General features: G+C 49.0%; 1 protein-coding gene across 2 annotated transcripts in view; it reads left to right on the forward strand.

Annotated features, from left to right (window-relative positions):
* Positions 1–26,408, forward strand: part of plxnb3 (plexin B3) — a 256,626-nt gene that overhangs the window by 57,886 nt on the left and 172,332 nt on the right. The window contains exon 1 of one of the 2 annotated variants that reach the window (XM_082962289.1): positions 18,354–18,545. The exons of the other annotated variant lie outside the window; for it this stretch is intronic. The gene's annotated coding sequence lies outside the window, so the exon portion shown is untranslated. Of the gene's footprint in view, positions 1–18,353; positions 18,546–26,408 lie in introns of those variants that run through there. 2 annotated transcript variants of the gene reach the window in all.

Here is a 26,408-nt window from a genome sequence, read left to right on the forward strand (position 1 = left end):
CACACACACACACACACACACACACACACACACACCAGCAGAAAACAACCTCACACACACAGCAGAACAGAAGCATCTTTATGATAGCAGCCTTTGATATTTTAATAGCATGCTGTCTGCGCAGTCGAACCCCTCCACATGACAGGACTGTACTGTGTCAAGGAACAGAGGAATGGAAAGAAGTGAGAGATGGAGAGATGGAGTCAGGGCCAGAAGAATGTGGTGTGATGAACCAGGAAGAGAAGAGAGAGATGGAGTCAGGGCCAGAAGAATGTGGTGTGATGAACCAGGAAGAGCAGAGAGAGATGGAGTCAGGAGCAGAAGAATGTGGTGTGATGAACCAGGAAGAGAAGAGAGAGATGGAGAGATGGAGTCAGGGCCAGAAGAATGTGGTGTGATGAACCAGGAAGAGCAGAGAGAGATGGAGAGATGGAGTCAGGGCCAGAAGAATGTGGTTTGATGAACCAGGAAGAGAAGAGAGAGATGGAGTCAGGGCCCGAAGAATGTGGTGTGATGAACCAGGAAGAGAAGAGAGAGATGGAGAGATGGAGTCAGGAGCAGAAGAATGTGGTTTGATGAACCAGGAAGAGAAGAGAGAGATGGAGTCAGGGCCAGAAGAATGTGGTGTGATGAACCAGGAAGAGCAGAGAGAGATGGAGTCAGGGCCAGAAGAATGTGGTTTGATGAACCAGGAAGAGAAGAGAGAGATGGAGTCAGGGCCCGAAGAATGTAGTGTGATGAACCAGGAAGAGCAGAGAGCAGGGCACCACATTCACAAAGACTCTCAGAGGCAGTAAACAGTGCTGATTTAGGATCATACAAGAAATACCTGATCCTAGATCAGCAGATATGCTTTTATGTATCAAGCGTTTCACAGTGCTGATCTAGGATCAGGTCCTCCTTGTGTTGGTTCTTGACATGCTGTCAGTATCTCCAGTGTTATGTCTATATACAGTGTTGTAACTATATACAGTGTTGCCCTTTTCTTGTGGTAACAGGTCACACATCTTGCTGCTGTGATGGTAAACTGTGGTATTTCACCCAGTAGATATGGGAGTTTATCAAAATTGGATTTGTTTTTCTAATTCTTTGTGGATCTGTGTAATCTGAGGGAAATATGTGTCTCTAATATGGTCATACATTTGGCAGGAAGTTAGGAAGTGCAGCTCAGTTTCCATCTCATTTTGTGGTCAGTGTTGCACATAGCCTGTCTTCTCTTGAGAGCCAGGTCTGCCTACGGCGGCCTTTCTCAATAGCAAGGCTATGCTCACTGAGTCTGTACATAGTCAAAGTTTTCCTTAAATTTGGGTCAATCACAGTGGTCAGGTATTCTGCCACTGTGTACTCTCTGTTTATGTGTCAAGCAATTATCTGTTTGTTTTCTCATGATTTGGTTGGGTCTAATTGCGTTCCTCTGTCTGTCTGTCTGCCTGTCTGTCTGTCTGCCTGTCTGTCTGCCTGTCTGTCTGTCTGTCTGCCTGTCTGTCTGCCTGTCTGCCTGTCTGTCTGTCTGCCTGTCTGTCTGTCTCTTTGTGTTTCTCTCTCTCTGTGTTTGTCTCTCAAATTCAAATTCAAGCTGCTTTATTGACATGAAAAACATTGCTGAAGCAACAATGTATACAATATCATTACATTTGCATTTGAGTCATTTAGCAGACACTCTTATCCAGAGCGACTTACAGTAGTGAATGCATACATTTCATTAAAAAAAAAGATATCCGTACTGGTCCCCCGTGGGAATCGAACCCACAGCGCTGGCGTTGCAAACACCATGCTCTACCAACTGAGCCACACGGGACTACTACACATTGTAATAAAATAATTAATAATAACAACAATAAAATGGCAACAGTCAATATTAGAAATATAAAATATAATATAAACAAATATAAACATCGAAAATAAATCTATAATTAACTTAAATAAATAACTGTCATCCTCACCGTTACATCATCACTACCACTACTACTACCATCATTACTACCACTACCACTACTACCATCATTACTACCACTACCACTACACTACTACCACTACTACTACCACTACTACTACCATCATTACTACCACTACCACTACCACTACTACCACTACTACTACCACTACTACTACCATCATTACTACCACTACCACTACCACTACTACCACTACTACTACCACTACTACTACCATCATTACGACCACTACCACTACCACTACTACCACTACTACTACTACTACCACCACTACCATCATCATTACTACCACTACCATTACTACCACTACTACCATCATCATTACTACCACTACCACCACTACCACCACTACCATCATCATTACTACCACTACCATTACTACACTACTACCACACAACTACCACTACCACCACTACCACCACTACTACTACTACCACCACTACCATCATCATTACTACCACTACTACCACTACACACTACCATCATCATTACTACCACTACCATTACTACCACTACTACTACCACTACCATCATCATTACTACCACTACTACTACCACTACCACCACTACCACCATCATTACTACCACTACTACCACTACCATCATCAGTACTACCATTACTACCACTACCACCATCATTACTACCACTACCACCACTACCATCATCATTACTACCACTACCACTACTACTACCACTACTACCACTACCATCATCATTACTACCACTACTACCACTACCACTACTACCATCATCATTACTACCACTACCACCACTACCATCATCATTACTACCACTACTACTACCACTACTACCACCACTACCACTACTACCACTACTACTACCACTACCACCACTACCATCATCATTACTACCACTACCACCACCACTACCACCACTACCACCACTACCACCACTACCACCACTACTACCACCACTACTACCACCACTACCACTACTACCACCACTCACTACCACCACTACCACCACTACCACCATCATTACTACCACTACTACCACCATCACATTACTACCACTACCATCATCATTACTACCCCTACTACCACTACCACTACCACTACCATCATCATTACTACCCCTACTACCACTACCATCATCAGTACTACCACTACCACCACTACTACCACTACCATCATCATTACTACCACTACTACTACTACTACTACCACTACCATCATCATTACTACCACTACTACCACTACCACTACTACCATCATCATTACTACAACTACCATTACTACCACTACCACCACTACCACTACTACCCCTACTACCACTACCACTACTACCACTACTACCACTACTACCACTACCACTACTACCACTACCACCACTACCATCATCATTACTACCACTACTACTACCACTACTACCACCACTACCACTACCACTACTACTACCATCATCATTACTACCACTACCACCACCACTACCACCACTACCACCACCACTACCACCACTACTACCACCACTACCACCATCACCATTACTACCACTACCATCATCATTACTACCCCTACTACCACTACCACTACCACTACCATCATCATTACTACCCCTACTACCACTACCATCATCAGTACTACCACTACCACCACTACTACCACTACCATCATCATTACTACCACTACTACTACCACTACCACCACTACCATCATCATTACTACCACTACTACCACTACCACTACTACCATCATCATTACTACAACTACCATTACTACCACTACTACCACTACCATTACTACCACTACTACCACTACTACTACCACCACTACTACCACTACCACCACTACCACTACTACCACCACTACCACCATCATTACTACCACTACTACCACTACCACCATCATTACTACCACTACTACCACTACTACCACTACCATCATCATTACTACCACTACTACCACCACCACTACCACCACTACCACCACTACCACCACTACCACCACTACTACCACCACTACTACCACCACTACCACTACTACCACCACTACTACCACCACTACCACCACTACCACCACTACTACCACTACTACCACCATCACCATTACTACCACTACCATCATCATTACTACCCCTACTACCACTACCACTACCACTACCATCATCATTACTACCCCTACTACCACTACCATCATCAGTACTACCACCACCACTACCACCACCACTACCATCATCATTACTACCCCTACTACCACTACCACTACTACCACCACTACCACTACCACTACTACCACTACTACCATCATCATTACTACCCCTACTACCACTACTACCACTACCATCATCAGTACTACCACCACCACTACCACCACCACTACCATCATCATTACTACCCCTACTACCACTACCACTACTACCACCACTACCACTACCACTACTACCACTACTACCATCATCATTACTACCCCTACTACCACTACTACCACCACTACCACTACTACCACTACCACTACTACCACTACTACTACCATCATCATTACTACAACTACCATCATCATTACTACCACAACTACCACTACCACTACTACCATCCTCATTACTACCACTAAACTGATATCATTACCATTACCCCTACTACCCATACTACTACTATTTGGAATGATAATAACAACAACAACATTTTGATTATCTTTTCTGTATTTTCATTACCACTGGAAAGCATCCTAATACCAGTGGTGTAAAGTACTTCAGTAAAAATACTTTAAAGTTTTTGGGGGTATCTGTACTTTCCTATTTATATTTACTTTTACTTCACAACATACCTAAAGAAAATGATGTACTTTTTACTCCATCCATTTTCCCTGACACCCGAAAGTACTCGTTACATGTTGAATGTTTAGCAGGACAGGAAAATGGTTCAATTCACACACTTATCAAGAGAACATCCCTGGTCATCACTACTGCCTCTGATCTGGAGGACTCACTAAACAGAGAACATCCCTGGTCATCCCTACTGCCTCTGATCTGGAGGACTCACTAAACAGAGAACATCCCTGGTCATCCCTACTGCCTCTGATCTGGAGGACTCACTAAACAGAGAACATCCCTGGTCATCCCTACTGCCTCTGATCTGGAGGACTCACTAAACAGAGAACATCCCTGGTCATCACTACTGCCTCTGATCTGGAGGACTCACTAAACAGAGAACATCCCTGGTCATCCCTACTGCCTCTGATCTGGAGGACTCACTAAACAGAGAACATCCCTGGTCATCCCTACTGCCTCTGATCTGGAGGACTCACTAAACAGAGAACATCCCTGGTCATCCCTACTGCCTCTGATCTGGAGGACTCACTAAACAGAGAACATCCCTGGTCATCTCTACTGCCTCTGATCTGAAGGACTCACTAAATTGTTTAACTTGGGTCAAACGTTGCGGGTAGCCTTCCACAAGCTTCCCACAATAAGTTGGGTGAATTTTAGCCCATTCCTCCTGACAGAGCTGGTGTAACTGAGTCAGGTTTGTAGGCCTCCTTGCTCGCACGCGCTTTTTCAGTTCTGCCCACAAATGTTCTACAACATGATGGGGGGGCTTTGATTTGCACTTTTCGCACCAAAGTGCGTTCATCTCTAGGAGACAGAACGTGTCTCCTTCCTGAGTGGTATGACGGCTGCGTGGTCCCATGGTGTTTATACTTGCGTACTATTGTTTGTCCAGATGAACGTGGTACCTTCAGGCGTTTGGAAATTGCTCCCAAGGATGAACCAGACTTGTGGAGGTCTACAATTCTTTTTCTGAGGTCTTGGCTGATTTCTTTTGATTTTCCCATGATGTCAAGCAAAGAGGCACTACGTTTGAAGGTAGGCCTTGAAATACATCCACAGGTACACCTCCAATTGACTCAAATGATGTCAATTAGCCTATCAGAAGCTTCTAAAGCCATGACATAATTTTCTTGAATTTTCCAAGCGGTTTAAAGGCACAGTCAACTTAGTGTATGTAAACTTCTGACCCACTGGAATTGTGATACAGTGAATTATAAGTGAAATAATCTGTCTGTCAACAATTGTTGGAAAAATTACTTGTGTCATGCACAAAGTAGATGTCCTAACAGATTTGCCAAAACTATAGTTTGTTGACAAGAAATTTGTGGAGTGGTTGAAAAACGAGTTTTAATGACTCCAACCTAAGTGGATGTGAACTTCCAACTTCAACTGTATATTTTAGCAAATAACATTTACTTTTTATACTTAAGTATATTTAAAACCCAAATACCTTTTTGCTTTTACTCAAGTAGTATTTAACTGGGTGACTTTCACTTTTACTTGAGTCATTTTCTATGAAGGTATCTCTACTTTTACTCAAGTATTACAATTGGGTACTTTTTCTACCACTGGAGACAAGACATCTCTGACTCTGTGTCTCTCTGACTCTGTATGTCTTTGACTCTGTGTCTCTCTGACTCTGTGTCTCTCTGACTCTGTCTCTCTGACTCTGTCTCTCTGACTCTGTATGTCTCTGACTCTGTGTCTCTCTGACTCTGTGTCTCTCTGACTCTGTCTCTCTGACTCTGTCTCTCTGACTCTGTATGTCTCTGACTCTGTATGTCTCTGACTCTGTATGTCTCTGACTGTGTCTCTCTGACTCTGTGTCTCTCTGACTCTGTGTCTCTCTGACTCTGTGTCTCTCTGACTCTGTATGTCTCTGACTCTGTATGTCTCTGACTCTGTATGTCTCTGACTGTGTCTCTCTGACTCTGTGTGTCTCTCTGACTCTGTGTCTCTCTGACTCTGTGTCTCTCTGACTCTGTGTCTCTCTGACTGTGTGTCTCTCTGACTCTGTGTGTCTCTCTGACTCTGTGTCTCTCTGACTCTGTGTCTCTCTGACTCTGTGTGTCTCTCTGACTGTGTGTCTCTCTGACTCTGTGTCTCTCTGACTCTGTGTGTCTCTCTGACTGTGTGTCTCTCTGACTCTGTGTCTCTCTGACTCTGTGTGTCTCTCTGACTCTGTGTGTCTCTCTGACTCTGTGTATCTCTCTGACTCTGTGTGTCTCTCTGACTCTGTGTCTCTCTGACTCTGTGTGTCTCTCTGACTCTGTATCTCTCTGACTCTGTGTGTCTCTCTGACTTTGTGTATCTCTCTGACTCTGTGTATCTCTCTGACTCTGTGTATCTCTCTGACTCTGTGTGTCTCTCTGACTCTGTGTATCTCTCTGACTGTGTGTCTCTCTGACTTTGTGTATCTCTCTGACTCTGTGTATCTCTCTGACTCTGTGTGTCTCTCTGACTCTGTGTCTCTCTGACTCGGTCTCTGTGACTGTGTGTTGTGTTTGCGTGTCTGCCTGGCTGTTCTGTGAAGTGCAATGAGATTCTAGCTGGTTGCATCCCTCCCTCCTCTTCACAAACACTATCCCTCATTGTTCAAGTGAGGTCTACTGGCTGGCTGGTTGGCTGGTGTATCTGGGCTGGAAAGGACCCAGCGACCTACAGTAGCCTCTCTGCTCTCTCTGCCTCAGACACTGTCTGGATAGGTTCCAAATGGCAACCTATTCACTAGCCCTATATAGTGCACTACTTTTGACCAGGCCCTGTCCGAAGTGGACCCCTATTCCCCATAGGGCCCTGGTTGAAAGTAGTGCACTGCATAGTGAATAGAGTGCCATTTAGAGACGTCCTGTCTGTCTGTAAAGGGGATGTGTTCATTCTTCATCCGTTACATAACGCATGTTTGGACATAATTGGTTTCCAGATCATCTGTTGGACTAAAACCATGGAGGGTGATAATTAGCATCTCTCCTCTCTTCAGCCTCCCTCCTCCTCCTCTCTTCAGCCTCCCTCCTGCTCCTCTCTTCAGCCTCCCTCCTGCTCCTCTCTTCAGCCTCCCTCCTGCTCCTCTCTTCAGCCTCTCTCCTCCTCCTCTCTTCAGCCTCCCTCCTCTCTTCAGCCTCCCTCCTCTCTTCAGCCTCCTCCTCTCTTCAGCCTCCCTCCTCCTCTCTTCAGCCTCCCTCCTCTCCTCAGTCTCCTCCTCCTCTCTTCAACCTCCCTCCTCTCTTCAGCCTCCCTCCTCTCTTCAGCCTCCTTCCTCCTCTCTTCAGCCTCCCTCCTCCTCTCTTCAGCCTCCCTCTCTTCAGCCTCCCCCTCTCTTCAGCCTCCTCCTCTCTTCAGCCTCCCTCCTCCTTCTCTCTTCATCCTCTCTTCAGCCTCCTCCTCTCTTCAGCCTCCCTCCTCTCTTCAGCCTCCCCCTCTCTTCAGCCTCTTCCTCTCTTCAGCATCTTTCCTCCTCCTCTCTTCAGCCTCCTTCCTCCTCCTCTCTTCAGCCTCCCTCCTCTCTTCAGCCTCCCTCCTCTCTTCAGCCTCCCCCTCTCTTCAGCCTCCCCCTCTCTTCAGCCTCCCCCTCTCTTCAGCCTCCCTCCTCTCTTCAGCCTCCCTCCTCTCTTCAGCCTCCCTCCTCCTGCTCTCTTCAGCCTCCCTCCTCCCCCTCTCTTCAGCCTCCCTCCTCTCTTCAGCCTCCCTCCTCCTCCTCTCTTCAGCCTCCCTCCTCCTCCTCCTCCTCTCCTCAGCCTCCCTCCTCTCTTCAGTCTCCCTCCTCTCTTCAGCCTCCCCCCTCTCTTCAGCCTCCCTCCTCTCTTCAGCCTCCCTCCTCTCTTCAGCCTCCCTCCTCTCTTCAGCCTCCCTCCTCCTCCTCTCTTCAGCCTCCTCCTCTCTTCAGCCCCCTCCTCTCTTCAGCCTCCCTCCTCCTCTCTTCAGCCTCTCTCCTCTCTTCAGCCTCCCTCCTCTCTTCAGCCTCCCTCCTCCTCCTCTCTTCAGCCTCCCTCCTCTCTTCAGCCTCCCTCCTCTCTTCAGCCTCCCTCCTCTCTTCAGCCTCCCTCCTCTCTTCAGCCTCCTCCTCTCTTCAGCCTCCCTCCTCCTCTCTTCAGCCTCCCTCCTCCTCTCTTCAGCCTCCCTTCTCCTCCTCTCTTCAGCCTCCCTCCTCTCTTCAGCCTCCCTCCTCTCCTCAGCCTCCTCCTCCTCTCTTCAACCTCCCTCCTCTCTTCAGTCTCCCTCCTGTCTTCAGCCTCCCTCCTCTCTTCAGCCTCCCTCCTCTCTTCAGCCTCCCTCCTCCTGCTCTCTTCAGCCTCCCTCCTCCCCCTCTCTTCAGCCTCCCTCCTCTCTTCAGCCTCCCTCCTCCTCCTCTCTTCAGCCTCCCTCCTCCTCCTCCTCCTCTCCTCAGCCTCCCTCCTCTCTTCAGTCTCCCTCCTCTCTTCAGCCTCCCCCCTCTCTTCAGCCTCCCTCCTCTCTTCAGCCTCCCTCCTCTCTTCAGCCTCCCTCCTCCTCCTCTCTTCAGCCTCCTCCTCTCTTCAGCCTCCCTCCTCCTCTCTTCAGCCTCTCTCCTCTCTTCAGCCTCCCTCCTCTCTTCAGCCTCCCTCCTCCCTTCAGCCTCCCTCCTCTCTTCAGCCTCCCTCCTCTCTTCAGCCTCCCTCCTCTCTTCAGCCTCCCTCCTCTCTTCAGCCTCCCTCCTCCTCCTCTCTTCAGCTTCCCTCCTCCTCCTCTCTTCAGCCTCCCTCCTCTCTTCAGCCTCTCTCCTCTCTTCAGCCTCCCTCTCTTCAGCCTCCCTCCTCTCTTCAGCCTCCCTCTCTTCAGCCTCCCTCCTCTCTTCAGCCTCCCCCTCTCTTCAGCCTCCTCCTCTCTTCAGCATCTCTCCTCCTCCTCTCTTCAGCCTCCTTCCTCCTCCTCTCTTCAGCCTCCCTCCTCTCTTCAGCCTCCCTCCTCTCTTCAGCCTCCTCCTCTCTTCAGCCTCCCCCTCTCTTCAGCCTCCCTCCTCTCTTCAGCCTCCCTCCTCCTCCTCTCTTCAGCCTCCCTCCTTCTCCTCTCTTCAGCCTCCCTCCTCCCTCTCTCTTCAGCCTCCCTCCTCTCTTCAGCCTCCCTCCTCTATTCAGCCTCCCTCCTCCTCAGCCTCCCTCCTCCTCCTCTCTTCAGCCTCCCTCCTCCTCCTCTCTTCAGCCTCCCTCCTCCTCCTCTCTTCAGCCTCCCTCCTCCCTCGCTCTTCAGCCTCCCTCCTCTCTTCAGCCTCCCTCCTCCTCAGCCTCCCTCCTCCTCCTCTCTTCAGCCTCCCTCCTCTTCCTCTCTTCAGCCTCCCTCCTCCCTCTCTCTTCAGCCTCCCTCCTCTCTTCAGCCTCCCTCCTCCTTAGCCTCCCTCCTCCTCCTCTCTTCAGCCTCCCTCCTCCCTCTCTCTTCAGCCTCCCTCCTCTCTTCAGCCTCCCTCCTCTCTTCAGCCTCCCTCCTCTCTTCAGCCTCCCTCCTCCTCCTCTCTTCAGCCTCCCTCCTCCTCCTCCTCCTCTCTTCAGCCTCCCTCCTCTCTTCAGCCCCCCCCCTCTCTTCAGCCTCCCTCCTCTCTTCAGCCTCCCCCTCTCTTCAGCCTCCCTCCTCTCTTCAGCCTCCCTCCTCTCTTCAGCCTCCCTCCTCTCTTCAGCCTCTCTCCTCTCTTCAGCCCCCCCCTCCTCTCTTCAGCCTCCCTCATCCTCCTCTCTTCAGCCTCCCTCCTCTCTTCAGCCTCTCTCCTCTCTTCAGCCCCCCCCTCCTCTCTTCAGCCTCCCTCATCCTCCTCTCTTCAGCCTCCTCCTCTCTTCAGCCCCCTCCTCTCTTCAGCCTCCCTCCTCCTCTCTTCAGCCTCTCTCCTCTCTTCAGCCTCCCTCCTCTCTTCAGCCTCCCTCCTCCTCCTCTCTTCAGCCTCCCTCCTCTCTTCAGCCTCCCTCCTCTCTTCAGCTTCCCTCCTCCTCCTCTCTTCAGCCTCCCTCCTCTCTTCAGCCTCCCTCCTCTCTTCAGCCTCCTCCTCTCTTCAGCCTCCCTCCTCCTCTCTTCAGCCTCCCTTCTCCTCCTCTCTTCAACCTCCCTCCTCTCTTCAGTCTCCCTCCTGTCTTCAGCCTCCCTCCTCTCTTCAGCCTCCCTCCTCTCTTCAGCCTCCCTCCTCCTCCTCCTCCTCTCTTCAGCCTCCCTCCTCTCTTCAGCCTCCCTCCTCCTCCTCTCTTCAGCCTCCCTCCTCCTCCTCCTCTCTTCAGCCTCCCTCCTCCTCCTCTCTTCAGCCTCCCTCCTCTCTTCAGCATCTCTCCTCCTCCTCTCTTCAGCCTCCTTCCTCCTCTCTTCAGCCCCCCCTCCTCTCTTCAGCCTCCCTCCTCTCTTCAGCCTCCCTCATCCTCCTCTCTTCAGCCTCCTCCTCTCTTCAGCCCCCTCCTCTCTTCAGCCTCCCTCCTCCTCTCTTCAGCCTCTCTCCTCTCTTCAGCCTCCCTCCTCTCTTCAGCCTCCCTCCTCCTCCTCTCTTCAGCCTCCCTCCTCTCTTCAGCCTCCCTCCTCTCTTCAGCTTCCCTCCTCCTCCTCTCTTCAGCCTCCCTCCTCTCTTCAGCCTCCCTCCTCTCTTCAGCCTCCTCCTCTCTTCAGCCTCCCTCCTCCTCTCTTCAGCCTCCCTTCTCCTCCTCTCTTCAGCCTCCCTCCTCTCCTCAGCCTCCTCCTCCTCTCTTCAGCCTCCCTCCTCTCTTCAGTCTCCCTCCTGTCTTCAGCCTCCCTCCTCTCTTCAGCCTCCCTCCTCTCTTCAGCCTCCCTCCTCCTCCTCCTCCTCTCTTCAGCCTCCCTCCTCCTCCTCCTCCTCTCTTCAGCCTCCCTCCTCCTCCTCTCTTCAGCCTCCCTCCTCTCTTCAGCATCTCTCCTCCTCCTCTCTTCAGCCTCCTTCCTCCTCTCTTCAGCCTCCCTCCTCTCTTCAGCCTCCCTCTCTTCAGCCTCCCCCTCTCTTCAGCCTCCCCCTCTCTTCAGCCTCCTCCTCTCTTCAGCCTCCCTCCTCCTTCTCTCTTCATCCTCTCTTCAGCCTCCTCCTCTCTTCAGCATCTCTCCTCCTCTCTTCAGCCTCCTTCCTCCTCCTCTCTTCAGCCTCCCTCCTCTCTTCAGCCTCCCTCCTCTCTTCAGCCTCCCTCCTCTCTTCAGCCTCCCCCTCTCTTCAGCCTCCCTCCTCTCTTCAGCCTCCCTCCTCCTCCTCTCTTCAGCCTCCCTCCTCCTCCTCTCTTCAGCCTCCCTCCTCCTCCTCTCTTCAGCCTCCCTCCTCCCTCTCTCTTCAGCCTCCCTCCTCCCTCTCTCTTCAGCCTCCCCCTCTCTTCAGCCTCCTCCTCTCTTCAGCCTCCCTCCTCCTTCTCTCTTCATCCTCTCTTCAGCCTCCTCCTCTCTTCAGCATCTCTCCTCCTCTCTTCAGCCTCCTTCCTCCTCCTCTCTTCAGCCTCCCTCCTCTCTTCAGCCTCCCTCCTCTCTTCAGCCTCCCCCTCTCTTCAGCCTCCCTCCTCTCTTCAGCCTCCCTCCTCTCTTCAGCCTCCCTCCTCCTCCTCTCTTCAGCCTCCCTCCTCCTCCTCTCTTCAGCCTCCCTCCTCCCTCTCTCTTCAGCCTCCCTCCTCCCTCTCTCTTCAGCCTCCCTCCTCTCTTCAGCATCCCTCCTCCTCAGCCTCCCTCCTCCTCCTCTCTTCAGCCTCCCTCCTCCTCCCTCTCTCTTCAGCCTCCCTCCTCTCTTCAGCCTCCCTCCTCTCTTCAGCCTCCCTCCTCCTTAGCCTCCCTCCTCCTCCTCTCTTCTGCCTCCCTCCTCCCTCTCTCTTCAGCCTCCCTCCTCTCTTCAGCCTCCCTCCTCTCTTCAGCCTCCCTCCTCCTCAGCCTCCCTCCTCCTCCTCTCTTCAGCCTCCCCCTCCCCCCTCTCTTCAGCCTCCCTCCTCTCTTCAGCCCCCCCCCTCTCCATGGTTCTCTCTCTCCACTGTATTTGATGTTTGCTTGCTGTCTTTCTCTCTCTCCCCCCTCCTCTCTCTTGTCAGTGAAGCAGCAGTCATTTTCCCTCTGCCATCCCTCCATGTGTCCTCCCCCTTTCCTCCTCACTCCATCAAACACATTTCCTCCCAATTACTGTCACCCTTGGCCCCGTCCAATACACCCCTCTCAATACACCCCGTCCAATACACCCCTCCTAATACACCCCTCTCAATACACCCCTCTCAATACACCCCTCTCAATACACCCCTCTCAATACACCCCTCTCAATACACCCCTCTCAATACACCCCTCCTAATACACCCCTCCTAATGCACCCCTCCTAATGCACCCCTCCTAATACACCCCTCCTAATACACCCCTCCTAATACACCCCTCCTAATACACCCCTCTCAATACACCCCTCTCAATACACCCCTCTCAATACACCCCTCCTAATACACCCCTCCTAATGCACCCCTCCTAATACACCCCTCCTAATACACCCCTCTCAATACACCCCTCCTAATACACCCCTCCTAATGCACCCCTCCTAATGCACCCCTCCTAATGCACCCCTCCTAATACACCCCTCTCAATACACCCCTCTCAATACACCCCTCTCAATACACCCCTCCTAATACACCCCTCCTAATACACCCCTCCTAATACACCCCTCTCAATACACCCCTCTCAATACACCCCTCGCAATACACCCCCTAATACACCCCTCCTAATACACCCCTCCTAATACACCCCTCCTAATACACCCCTCTCAATACACCCCTCTCAATACACCCCTCTCAATACACCCCTCCTAATACACCCCTCTCAATACACCCCTCTCAATACACCCCTCCTAATACACCCCTCCTAATACACCCCTCTCAATACACCCCTCCTAATACACCCCTCCTAATACACCCCTCCTAATACACCCTTCCTAATGCACCCCTCCTAATACACCCCTCCTAATACACCCCTCCTAATACACCCCTCCTAATACACCCCTCCTAATGCACCCCTCCTAATACACCCCTCCCAATGCACCCCTCTTAATACACCCCTCCTAATACACCCCTCCTAATACACCGCTCTCAATACACCTCTCTCAATACACCCCTCTCAATACACCCCTCTCAATACACCCCTCCTAATACACCCCTCTCAATACACCCCTCTCTGTCTCTCTTTCACTCTCTTGTCAGACCACATGCTGAGTCCCAGTGTGTGTCTCTCTCTCTCTCTCTCTGTTGTCTTTCTGACCCCAGGCTGTCTCGCTGTGTGTCCCTCTCTCATTCTCTCTCTCCCTCCCTGCCCTGCCGGTACCCCCCCCCCCCCCCCCCCTGTGTTGGGTCTCTGGTCTCTCTCTTTCTCCCCTGCCCTAGGTGGGTGTTGTCTTTGTGTGATGGATCCATATTTGATGCGGGGGCTTGATGAGGGGGCTTGATGAGGGGCCTTGATGAGGGGCCTTGATGAGGGGGCTTGATGCGGGGCCTTGATGAGGGGGCTTGATGAGGGGGCTTGATGCGGGGGCTTGATGAGGGTTCTTGATGAGGGGCCTTGATGAGGGGCCTTGATGAGGGGGCTTGATGAGGGGGCTTGATGCGGGGCCTTGATGAGGGGGCTTGATGCGGGGCCTTGATGAGGGGGCTTGATGAGGGGGCTTGATGCGGGGGCTTGATGAGGGTTCTTGATGAGGGGCCTTGATGAGGGGGCTTGATAAAGGCCTTGATGAGGGGGCTTGATGCGGGGGCTTGATGAGGTTTCTTGATGAGGGGCCTTGATGAGGGGGCTTGATGAGGGTTCTTGATGAGGGGCCTTGATGAGGGGCCTTGATGAGGGGGCTTGATGCGGGGGCTTGATGAGGGTTCTTGATGAGGGGGCTTGATAAAGGCCTTGATGAGGGGGCTTGATGAGGGGGCTTGATGAGGGTTCTTTCCATCCCTCCGTCTCCCAGCATGCTAAGGCCAGTTCAGCTGATCTAGTTCAGGTTATGTCACAGCATAGTACTAGAACTTAGTATTTGACCAAATAGGGCTATCTTCTGTATACCCCCTCTACCTTGTCACAACACAACTGATTGGCTCAAAACGCATTAAGAAGGAAAGAAATTCCACAAAATGAACATTTAACAAGGCACACCTGTTCATTGAAATGCATTCCAGGTGACTACCTCATGAAGCTGGTTGAGAGAATGCCAAGAGTGAAATATATTTTGATTTGTTTAACACTTTTTTTGGTTACTACATGATTCCATATGTGTTCATTCATAGTTTTGATGTCTTCACTATTATTCTACAATGTAGAAAATAGTAAAAAATAAAGAAAAACCCTGTAATGATTAGGTGTTATAAAACTTTAGACCGGTAGTGTATATACTAAGCCTACCTGCCCTCCCGCTAACCCTACTCCCTACCCGTCTAACCTAACCCTAACCTGTCCCTAACCCTAACCCGTATCTAACCCTACTCTAACCTAACCCGTATCTAACCTAACCCTAACCTATCCCTACTCTATCCTAACCCCTATCTACCCTAACCCTACCCTAACCCTACTCTAACCTAACCTGTATCTAACCTAACCCTACTCTATCCTAACCTGTATCTAACCTAACCCTACTCTATCCTAACCTGTATCTAACCTAACCCTAACCTATCCCTAACCTATCCTAACCTGTATCTAACCTAACCCTACCCTAACCCTACCCTAACCCTACTCTAACCTAACCTGTATCTAACCTAACCCTACTCTATCCTAACCTGTATCTAACCTAACCCTAACCTATCCCTACTCTATCCTAACCCCTATCTACCCTAACCCTACCCTAACCCTACCCTAACCCTACCCTAACCCTACTCTAACCTAACCTGTATCTAACCTAACCCTACTCTATCCTAACCTGTATCTAACCTAACCCTAACCTATCCTAACCTGTATCTAACCTAACCCTAACCTATCCTAACCCGTATCTAACCTAACCCTAACCTATCCTAACCCGTATCTAACCTAACCCTAACCTATCCTAACCCGTATCTAACCTAACCTGTATCTAACCTAACCCTAACCTATCCTAACCTGTATCTAACCTAACCCTACTCTATCCTAACCTGTATCTATCCTAACCCGTATCTAACCTAACCCTAACCCTACCCTAACCCTACTCTATCCTAACCTGTATCTAACCTAACCCTACTCTAACCTAACCTAACCCTACTCTAACCTAACCCTAACCCGTATCTAACCTAACCCTAACCAACTCCTACTGCCTGGTAATGATTGTTGATAAGACAATAGAAGGATGCGTTGTGGTGACTGTGCCTCATTTGGTCAACAATCTATGATATAAATTCCTGGTTACTCAGTGATATATTCCTATTGGTCAATGGGCTCTCCCGACTAAACAATAACCTCGTTTTAGAGGTTATTATGTATTACTAGATACTGGAGGTAGGATACCATCATTATTACTACACTGGAGGTAGGATACCATCATTATACTACACTGGAGGTAGGATACCACCATTATACTACACTGGAGGTAGGATACCATCATTATACTACACTAGAGGTAGGATACCACCATTATACTACACTAGTATTTAGAGGTAGGATACCATCATTATACTACACTGGAGGTAGGATACCATCATTATACTACACTGGAGGTAGGATACCACCATTATACTACACTGGAGGTAGGATACCACCATTATACTACACTGGAGGTAGGATACCACCATTATACTACACTGGAGGTAGGATACCACCATTATACTACACTGGAGGTAGGATACCATCATTATACTACACTGGAGGTAGGATACCATCATTATACTACACTGGAGGTAGGATACCATCATTATACTACAGTAAAGGTAGGATACCACCATTATACTACACTGGAGGTAGGATACCACCATTATACTACACTGGTATTTAGAGGTAGGATACCATCATTATACTACACTAGAGGTAGGATACCACCATTATACTACACTGGAGGTAGGATACCACCATTATACTACACTAGCATTTAGAGGTAGGATACCATCATTATACTACACTAGAGGTAGGATACCACCATTATACTACACTAGAGGTAGGATACCATCATTATACTACACTGGAGGTAGGATACCATCATTATACTACACTGGAGGTAGGATACCACCATTATACTACACTGGTATTTAGAGGTAGGATACCATCATTATACTACACTAGAGGTAGGATACCACCATTATACTACACTGGAGGTAGGATACCACCATTATACTACACTGGAGGTAGGATACCACCATTATACTACACTAGAGGTAGGATACCATCATTATACTACACTAGAGGTAGAATACCATCATTATACTACACTGGAGGTAGGATACCATCATTATACTACACTGGAGGTAGGATACCATCATTATACTACACTGGAGGTAGGATACCACCATTATACTACACTGGAGGTAGGATACCACCATTATACTACACTAGAGGTAGGATACCATCATTATACTACACTAGAGGTAGAATACCATCATTATACCACACTGGAGGTAGGATACCATCATTATACTACACTGGAGGTAGAATACCATCATTATACTACACTAGTATTTAGAGGTAGGATACCATCATTATACTACACTGGAGGTAGGATACCATCATTATACTATACTGGAGGTAGGATACCATCATTATACTACACTGGAGGTAGGATACCATCATTATACTACACTGGAGGTAGGATACCATCATTATACTACAGTAAAGGTAGGATACCATCATTATACTACACTAGTATTTAGAGGTAGGATACCATCATTATACTACACTAGTATTTAGAGGTAGGATACCATCATTATACTACACTGGAGGTAGGATACCATCATTATACTACACTGGAGGTAGAATACCATCATTATACTACACTGGAGTTAGGATACCATCATTATACTACACTGGAGGTAGGATACCATCATTATAGTACACTAGAGTTAGGATACCATTATTATACTACACTAGAGGTAGGATACCATCATTATACTACACTGGAGGTAGGATACCATCATTATACTACACTGGAGGTAGGATACCATCATTATACTACACTGGAGGTAGGATACCATCATTATACTACACTGGAGGTAGGATACCATCATTATACTACACTGGAGGTAGGATACCATCATTATACAACACTGGTATTGTTATGACTTGTTCAATGATCAGGTTGACTTCCCGCACTGTGGCAGGCTGCTGCTGGTTACAGACAGACAACCCAGTGACTGAAACAGTTTCCTAGTGTTAATCGGTATTGTTAGTCGTTTCAACAGTATCTATGTCAAACCCCGGGTTAAGACCGGCAGGAGGCTGCCGGTCCCCATCTGTTACCCCCCCCCCCCCCCCCCCCCCCAGCTGCAGGCGTGGCTGGGGCCGGGGATTGGAGAACCATAAATCCACCGAGTTGGGCGGAGGGAGGGATAATAAATGCGTTTCTCAAAGCCGTTAATAACTTATCGCGCTGTTAAAAAAAGAAGAATCATTAAATATGTGAAGTGACGTGATATCTCCCCCGTGAAGCTGCCGGGTCTCTATTTGAAAGTCAGCACGCGGACCCGGTAACAGAAACAGACCCCGCCTCTTGGCTGTATTTTATTCCCACCGGGGTGTCTCCCCTCTCCTCCTCCTCCTCCTCCTCCTTATCTCAGCTGCTGCTCGCCTGCTGAACAATGTAACCGCATCAACATAACGGGAGTTTGGAAGAGAACAGAGAGAGAACAGAGAGAGAGAGAGTGTTGGACCGACCGCGGGTTTGTTTTTACCTTGTTTTCCTCTGAAGATTGTTGTTCGGGAATGAAAGTTGGCGGATCCTGAAGGAAGTAAGTGTGATTCTGAACGGAACTTGGGTTTTGTTGTATGATTGAATGGACGAGTGGTTCTCTCTCCCCGTGGAGGCGGTGTGAGTACCGGACTCTGTTAACGCTTTTGTCACAAGTGTTGCAGTGAGTGACAACATTACCGGCTGGTGTTGAGAGCTTGAGGTTGCTGTCATTTATTCCCGGTCAGCGATGTTCTTATGCAGATGAAAACATAGCTTTATTTTAATGGCTGTGATGAGTACATGGGTAGGAATATTATATTATTGATTGTATGAAAATGTAAAAGCGTCTGCAAAATGACTACAACGTAAAAAAATGTATCGATAAAATGAACCCCATTGTATGGGAATCAGTTTTGCTACATTCTCTAGTCTCCCTAACCGGAAAATGAAATGGTTTATCTATTTCTGGGCCTTACGAGTCGGTGTATGATAAAGGAAACCAGTTTGATAATCAGTTTCTTGTAGCCTTACAGTCTCTAGTCTGGTCTGCGTCTGGAAGTTGACTTAAAAAATAAATAAAATGAACACAAAAACATTGTATTGTCTGGGACTTATCTTTCTAAACATGCATTGAATGTAAAGTAGCCTACAGTGTTTGCTTGCAAAGCAGCTGTCTTCGCTCTCCTTCAGAGGGACTTACAGGAGCAATTAGGTTTAAGTGTCTTGTTCAAGAGAACATCAACAGACTTGTTTTGGGCGACTCGGGATTCAAACCAGCAACCTTTCAGTGACTGGCCCAACTCTCTCTCTCTTTAACCACTAGGCTACCTGCCACCCTTCATTAGAGGGATTCGTTAAGTGTGTGTGTGTGTGTGTGTGTGTGTGTGTGTGTGTGTGTGTGTGTGTGTGTGTGTGTGTGTGTGTGTGTGTGTGTGTGTGTGTGTGTGTGTGTGTGTGTGTGTGTGTGTGTGTGTGTGTGTGTGTGTGTGTGTGTGTGTGTGTGTGTGTAATAGTAGCATTGATTTTACTGTCAGCTTCACACCAGCTGTAGGTTAAGAGAGTGTGTCACAAATTGCTCCCTAATCTCTACATAGTACTTATTCTGGGCCAAAGTAGTGCACTAAGCTATGCAGGGCATATGTGTGCCATCTGGGACACAGCCAGAGAGAGCGAATGGGGTGGACAGTCACGGAAATAGATTTGGTACCATTGTGTTTATCACCCTGTTCCTTCTTAAACTATGAATTACCATATGGCAACACACTGGTTCTAACCAGCTGTAGGATAACAGGATGTTGACCTGCTGTATGGTTCACTGGCAGGATGTTGACCTGCTGTATGGTTCACTGGCAGGATGTTGACCTGCTGTATGGTTCACTGGCAGGATGTTGACCTGCTGTATGGTTCACTGGCAGGATGTTGACCTGCTGTATGGTTCACTGGCAGGATGTTGACCTGCTGTATGGTTCACTGGCAGGATGTTTCCTGCTGTATGGTTCACTGGCAGGATGTTGACCTGCTGTATGGTTCACTGGCAGGATGTTGACCTGCTGTATGGTTCACTGGCAGGATGTTGACCTGCTGTATGGTTCACTGGCAGGATGTTGACCTGCTGTATGGTTCACTGGCAGGATGTTTCCTGCTGTATGGTTCACTGGCAGGATGTTGACCTGCTGTATGGTTCACTGGCAGGATGTTGACCTGCTGTATGGTTCACTGGCAGGATGTTGACCTGCTGTATGGTTCACTGGCAGGATGTTGACCTGCTGTATGGTTCACTGGCAGGATGTTGACCTGCTGTATGGTTCACTGGCAGGATGTTGACCTGCTGTATGGTTCACTGGCAGGATGTTGACCTGCTGTATGGTTCACTGGCAGGATGTTGACCTGCTGTATGGTTCACTGGCAGGATGTTGACCTGCTGTATGGTTCACTGGCAGGATGTTGACCTGCTGTATGGTTCACTGGCAGGATGTTGACCTGCTGTATGGTTCACTGGCAGGATGTTGACCTGCTGTATGGTTCACTGGCAGGATGTTGACCTGCTGTATGGTTCACTGGCAGGATGTTGACCTGCTGTATGGTTCACTGGCAGGATGTTGACCTGCTGTATGGTTCACTGGCTCTGATTCTTACTCTGAACATGTGGGTGAGCCAAATGATCAGAAAGAAGATTGGAAACATTCTCCTGATAAAGTGTAGCGCACATCACTACATCACTAGGATGTGTATGGTCAGTCCAGCTCAGAGATACATTCTGAATATTAGATCTCCGATGATGTAGTTCTGTCAAGTGGTCGCCGTCTCTCTCTCGCTGTCTCTCTCTCTGTCTCGCTGTCTCTCTCTCGCTGTCTCTCTCTCGCTGTCTCTCTCTCTCCTCTCTCTGTCTCTCTCTCCTCTCTCTCTCTCTCTCTCTCTCTCGCTGTCTCTCTCTCTGTCTCGCTGTCTCTCTCTCTGTCTCGCTGTCTCTCTCTCTCTGTCTCTCTCTCTCTCCTCTCTCTGTCTGTCTCTCTCCTCTCTCTCTCTCTGTCTCGCTGTCTCTCTGTCTCTCCCTTTGTCTCTCCTCTCTCTGTCTCTCTCTCTCCTCTCTCTCTCTCTGTCTCTCTCCTCTCTCTCTCTCTCTCCTCTCTCTGTCTCTTTGTCTCTCTGTCTCTCTGTCTCTCTCTTTGTCTCTCCTCTCTCTCTCTCTGTCTCTCTGTCTCTCTCTTTGTCTCTCCTCTCTCTGTCTCTCTCCTCTCTGTCTCTCTCCTCTCTCTGTCTCTCTCCTCTCTCTGTCTCTTTGTCTCTCTGTCTCTCTGTCTCTCTCTTTCTCTCCTCTCTCTGTCTCTTTGTCTCTCTGTCTATCTCTCTCTGTCTATCTCTCCCTCTCTATCTCTCTCCTCTCTGTCTCTCTGTCTATCTCTCTCTGTCTCCCTCTCTGTCTCTCTCCTCTCTCATCTCTTTGTCTCTCTGTCTCTCGCTCTGTGTCTCTCTCTGTCTCTCTCTCTCTGGAGTGTGTGAATATCCCTCCCTTTTTTTCCTCTCTTAACTCACCCTCTATTGTGTGAACTCCTCTACTCTCTCTCCCCCCCTACTCCCCTCCTCTCTGTTCCCTTCATTCCCAGGGCTGGTGTCTATCTAGTTATTCATCATGCTTGTGTCCCAAAATGGCACCCTACATAGTCCAAAATGAAAGTCTAAATTTAAGGGAAAAATCGGACTCTCAGCGCAATTCTGTTACCATTGAACTCCTCTACTCTCTCTCTCTCTCTCTCTCTCTCCATTCTGTTACCATTGAACTCCTCTACTCTCTCTCTCTCTCCATTCTGTTACCATGGAACTCCTCTCTCTCTCTCTCTCTCCTCTCTCTCTCTCTCTCTCTCTCTCTCTCTCTCCATTCTGTTACCATGGAACTCCTCTCTCTCTCTCTCTCTCTCTCTCTCTCCATTCTGTTACCATGGAACTCCTCTACTCTCTCTCTCTCTCCATTCTGTTACCATGGAACTCCTCTCTCTCTCTCTCTCTCCATTCTGTTACCATGGAACTCCTCTCTCTCTCTCTCTCTCCATTCTGTTACCATGGAACTCCTCTACTCTCTCTCTCTCTCTCTCTCTCCATTCTGTTACCATGGAATCCTCTACTCTCTCTCTCTCTCCATTCTGTTACCATGGAATCCTCTACTCTCTCTCTCTCTCTCTCTCTCTCTCTCTCCATTCTGTTACCATGGAACTCCTCTACTCTCTCTCTCTCTCTCTCTCTCCATTCTGTTACCATGGAATCCTCTACTCTCTCTCTCTCTCCATTCTGTTACCATGGAACTCCTCTCTCTCTCTCTCTCTCTCTCTCCATTCTGTTACCATGGAACTCCTCTCTCTCTCTCTCTCTCTCTCTCCATTCTGTTACCATGGAACTCCTCTCTCTCTCTCTCCATTCTGTTACCATGGAACTCCTCTCTCTCTCTCTCTCTCTCTCTCTCCATTCTGTTACCATGGAATCCTCTACTCTCTCTCTCTCTCCATTCTGTTACCATGGAATCCTCTACTCTCTCTCTCTCTCTCTCTCTCTCCATTCCGTTACCATGGAACTCCTCTACTCTCTCTCTCTCTCTCTCTCTCTCTCTCTCCATTCCGTTACCATGGAACTCCTCTACTCTCTCTCTCTCTCCATTCCGTTACCATGGAACTCCTCTACTCTCTCTCTCTCCATTCCGTTACCATGGAACTCCTCTACTCTCTCTCTCTCCATTCCGTTACCATGGAACTCCTCTACTCTCTCTCTCTCCATTCCGTTACCATGGAACTCCTCTACTCTCTCTCTCTCTCTCTCTCTCTCCATTCTGTTACCATGGAACTCCTCTCTCTCTCTCTCTCTCTCTCTCTCTCTCCATTCCGTTACCATGGAACTCCTCTACTCTCTCTCTCTCCATTCCGTTACCATGGAACTCCTCTACTCTCTCTCTCTCTCTCTCTCTCTCTCCATTCTGTTACCATGGAATCCTCTACTCTCTCTCTCTCTCCATTCTGTTACCATGGAATCCTCTACTCTCTCTCTCTCTCTCTCTCTCTCTCCATTCCGTTACCATGGAATCCTCTACTCTCTCTCTCTCTCCATTCTGTTACCATGGAACTCCTCTCTCTCTCTCTCTCTCTCTCTCTCCATTCTGTTACCATGGAATCCTCTACTCTCTCTCTCTCTCCATTCTGTTACCATGGAATCCTCTACTCTCTCTCTCTCTCTCTCTCTCTCCATTCCGTTACCATGGAACTCCTCTACTCTCTCTCTCTCTCTCTCTCTCTCTCTCTCTCTCTCCATTCCGTTACCATTGAACTCCTCTACTCTCTCTCTCTCTCATTCCGTTACCATGGAACTCCTCTACTCTCTCTCTCTCTCCATTCCGTTACCATGGAACTCCTCTACTCTCTCTCTCTCTCCATTCCGTTACCATGGAACTCCTCTACTCTCTCTCTCTCTCCATTCTGTTACCATTGAACTCCTCTACTCTCTCTCTCTCTCCATTCGTTACCATGAACTCCTCTACTCTCTCTCTCTCTCCATTCTGTTACCATGGAACTCCCTCTACTCCTCTCCTCTCTCTCTCTCTCTCTCCATTCTCCGCTCCTCTCTCTCTCTCTCCATTCTGTTACCATGGAACTCCTCTACTCTCTCTCTCTCTCTCTCTCTCCATTCTGTTACCATGGAACTCCTCTACTCTCTCTCTCTCCATTCTGTACCATGAACTCCTCTACTCTCTCTCTCTCCATTCTGTTACCATGGAACTCCTCTACTCTCTCTCTCTCTCTCTCTCTCTCTCCATTCCGTTACCATGGAACTCCTCTCCTCTCTCTCTCTCTCTCTCTCTCTCTCTCTCCCTTCTCTTCCTCCTCCTCTACTCTCTCTCTCTCTCCATTCTGTTACCATGGAACTCCTCTCTCTCCTCTCTCTCTCTCCATTCTGTTACCATGGAACTCCTCTACTCTCTCTCTCTCTCCATTCTGTTACCATGGAACTCCTCTCTCTCTCTCTCTCTCCATTCTGTTACCATGGAACTCCTCTACTCTCTCTCTCTCTCATTCTGTTACCATGGAACTCCTCTACTCTCTCTCTCTCTCTCTCTCTCCATTCTGTTACCATGGAACTCCTCTCTCTCTCTCTCTCCATTCTGTTACCATTGAACTCCTCTCTCTCTCTCTCTCTCCATTCTGTTACCATTGAACTCCTCTCTCTCTCTCTCCATTCCGTTACCATGGAACTCCTCTCTCTCTCTCTCTCCATTCTGTTACCATTGAACTCTCTACTCTCTCTCTCTCTCTCTCTCCATTCCGTTACCATGGAACTCCTCTACTCTCTCTCTCTCCATTCTGTTACCATGGAACTCCTCTACTCTCTCTCTCTCCATTCTGTTACCATGGAACTCCTCTACTCTCTCTCTCTCTCTCTCTCTCTCTCCATTCCGTTACCATTGAACTCCTCTACAGTTCTACGCCTGTTGACATTCCTTTAATTAGCCTCAACACTCCACTAACACACTCATCTCTCTCTCATCTCTCTCTCTACTCTCATCTCTCTCTCTACTCTCATCTCTCTCTCTCTCTACTCTCATCTCTCTCTCTACTCTCATCTCTCTCTCTCTACTCTCTCTCTCTACTCTCATCTCTCTCTCATCTCTCTCTCTCTACTCGCATCTCTCTCACCTCTCATCTCTCTCTACTCTCATCTCTCTCTCTCTCTCTCTACTCCCATCTCTCTCATCTCTCATCTCTCTCTCTCTAATTCTCTCTCTTTCTCCACACCCCACTAACAGTCCCCCCCCCCCCCCCCCATATTATTTGGGGATTGACTTCACATGCCGCTCCCCCCTCTCTCCAAAGAGGATTTAATGTTGTAAAAAGCATGTTGTCTCGTAAACACTTTGGGGCGCTTTCAACTCGGCTTTCGTTCAAGCTCATTAGAACAGCTTCATACTACTGAACCGCTCAGAACACACTCAGCTGCTGCTGGGAGTCGGACTTCACAGAGCAGCTATTCAACAGTGTGTAAACTGAGAAGTGACTGTCGAACCAAAGCATTCGTCTCTTCTCTGGGGTGTAACCCTGTCAGGTTATATCTCAGCCTCAGAGGTACCGGGATAATTACACTGTGATCTACTGGTAACCAGGTTATATCTCAGATCTACTGGTAACCAGGTTATATCTCAGCCTCAGAGGTACCGGGATAATTACACTGTGATCCACTGGTAACCGGGGTATATCTCAGATCTACTGGTAACCAGGTTATATCTCAGATCTACTGGTAACCAGGTTATATCTCAGCTCCACTGGTAACCAGGGTAACCGGGGTGTATCTCAGCTCCACTGGTAACCGGGGTGTGTCTCAGCTCCACTGGTAACCAGGGTAACCGGGGTGTATCTCAGATCCACTGGTAACCGGGGTGTATCTCAGCTCCACTGGTAACCAGGGTAACCGGGGTGTATCTCAGCTCCACTGGTAACCAGGGTAACCGGGGTGTATCTCAGCTCCACTGGTAACCGGGGTGTGTCTCAGCTCCACTGGTAACCAGGGTAACCGGGGTGTATCTCAGATCCACTGGTAACCGGGGTGTATCTCAGCTCCACTGGTAACCAGGGTAACCGGGGTGTATCTCAGCTCCACTGGTAACCAGGGTAACCGGGGTGTATCTCAGCTCCACTGGTAACCAGGGTAACCGGGGTATATCTCAGCTCCACTGGTAACCAGGGTAACCGGGGTATATCTCAGCTCCACTGGTAACCAGGGTAACCGGGGTATATCTCAGCTCCACTGGTAACCAGGGTAACCGGGGTAAATCTCAGCTCCACTGGTAACCGGGGTATATCTCAGCTCCACTGGTAACCAGGGTAACCGGGGTATATCGCAGCTCCACTGGTAACCAGGGTAACCGGGGTGTATCTCAGCTCCACTGGTAACCGGGGTGTGTCTCAGCTCCACTGGTAACCAGGGTAACCGGGGTGTATCTCAGATCCACTGGTAACCGGGGTGTATCTCAGCTCCACTGGTAACCAGGGTAACCGGGGTGTATCTCAGCTCCACTGGTAACCAGGGTAACCGGGGTGTATCTCAGCTCCACTGGTAACCAGGGTAACCGGGGTATATCTCAGCTCCACTGGTAACCAGGGTAACCGGGGTATATCTCAGCTCCACTGGTAACCAGGGTAACCGGGGTATATCTCAGCTCCACTGGTAACCAGGGTAACCGGGGTGTATCTCAGCTCCACTGGTAACCAGGGTAACCGGGGTGTATCTCAGCTCCACTGGTAACCAGGGTAACCGGGGTGTATCTCAGCTCCACTGGTAACCAGGGTAACCGGGGTGTATCTCAGCTCCACTGGTAACCAGGGTAACCGGGGTGTATCTCAGCTCCACTGGTAACCAGGGTAACCGGGGTGTATCTCAGCTCCACTGGTAA

This window comes from Salmo salar, chromosome 15 (genome assembly GCF_965601325.2).
Source record: "Salmo salar chromosome 15, fSalSal1, whole genome shotgun sequence".
Taxonomy (NCBI): Eukaryota; Metazoa; Chordata; class Actinopteri; order Salmoniformes; family Salmonidae; genus Salmo; species Salmo salar.